We start from the raw sequence: 341 nt of genomic DNA on the forward strand, positions 1-341 counted from the left end.
GAAGATCAGGCCCTGGACGCCCCGCGAGCGCTGGAGGCCCGGAGGCCGAGGCCGAGGACGGGAGCATGCCACCGGGGTCGCGCCACCGAAAGCTCTTCCGGCCTGGGCCAGCGTGCCCCGAGGCCGCGGGCGGAGGCTGGAGCAACGGGCCCAACTCTAGATGTGTATAAGAGACAGTTCCAGGGTACGGACATATTAAATACCTCAGCCTCAAGTAGAAGCAGTAGCTTTCCCTAGGCAGGTATTGTTCCCTTTTTACCAAATGAATGATTATTGTTAGATTTTTAAAAATTCCTAGAAATTCTGTTTCATTTCCTGGATTGCATGGTAAGGGGATTGTT

The sequence above is a fragment of the Mandrillus leucophaeus genome, unplaced genomic scaffold, assembly GCF_000951045.1.
Source record: "Mandrillus leucophaeus isolate KB7577 unplaced genomic scaffold, Mleu.le_1.0 Scaffold143, whole genome shotgun sequence".
In the NCBI taxonomy this organism is placed as follows: domain Eukaryota; kingdom Metazoa; phylum Chordata; class Mammalia; order Primates; family Cercopithecidae; genus Mandrillus; species Mandrillus leucophaeus.